Source organism: Ascaphus truei, chromosome 20, assembly GCF_040206685.1.
Source record: "Ascaphus truei isolate aAscTru1 chromosome 20, aAscTru1.hap1, whole genome shotgun sequence".
NCBI classification, from domain to species: domain Eukaryota; kingdom Metazoa; phylum Chordata; class Amphibia; order Anura; family Ascaphidae; genus Ascaphus; species Ascaphus truei.
In genome coordinates, this window is record NC_134502.1 from 6,633,216 (window position 1) to 6,633,972 (window position 757).

At 48.3% G+C, this 757-nt stretch overlaps 1 protein-coding gene across 1 annotated transcript in view; it reads right to left on the bottom strand.

Annotated features, from left to right (window-relative positions):
* The window catches only part of LOC142471288 (uncharacterized), a 34,942-nt gene extending 34,552 nt beyond the window's left edge, over positions 1–390 (bottom strand). Inside the window, exon 1 of the mRNA XM_075578120.1 lies at positions 361–390. The gene's annotated coding sequence lies outside the window, so the exon portion shown is untranslated. The remainder of the gene's footprint in view (positions 1–360) is intronic.
* Positions 391–757: the final 367 nt, after the last annotated feature.

A 757-nucleotide genomic window follows, 5' to 3' on the forward strand; every position in this document is an offset into this window, starting at 1 on the left:
AGGGGGGGGCAGTCTGTGTGAGGGCCAACATCCATTGCAATCAGATATCACAACTCTGTGTATAATATTCTCTGTTTCTGTATTTCTTATAAACCAATAAAACCTTGTAACATGTCCCCTGTGTATTGGTGCAATAACAGGTCTCATACCCCCTTCCATGTATGTTACACACACAGCTTCCCCCCTTCTCTGCCCCTCACCCAGTAAGAATATTTAGCAGCAGCCATTCCCATGTGAGGTGGGTGCATGAAGCCCCCATGTAATAGTCAGGTCTCTGCACACAGTGTAACAGGAGATTAATGTAATCAGAGCCTCTGTGTAACTATATTACATACACATAAGAAACACATCACCTCCTACCTGGGGGCAGCTGCAGCATGTGGGGGAGGGGCTCTGTGCTCTGATTGGCTGCGCTCTGAGTGATGTCATGTCAGCATCCATTGGCTGCTGTGTGCCATGTGATCTCTTTCCTTGTCCCCAATTGGCTTCTGTGAGGTATAGCCCAATTGCTTCAGGAATACACCTCACAGAAGCCAATGGGGACAAGGAAAGAGATCACATGGCACACAGCAGCCAATGAATGCTGACACCCTGAGCATCTGCACGAATTGGCTGCTATCTGGCTTTTGATTCCTTTCCTTCTCAGCAGGGGCTTCTGGGAGTTGTAGTCCTGCTACTGATCCTATGTTGTAAATCTGAAGGCAGCAGGACCACAAATCCCAGAATCCCTTGGGAGCTCATGACATCCCTCAGAGCT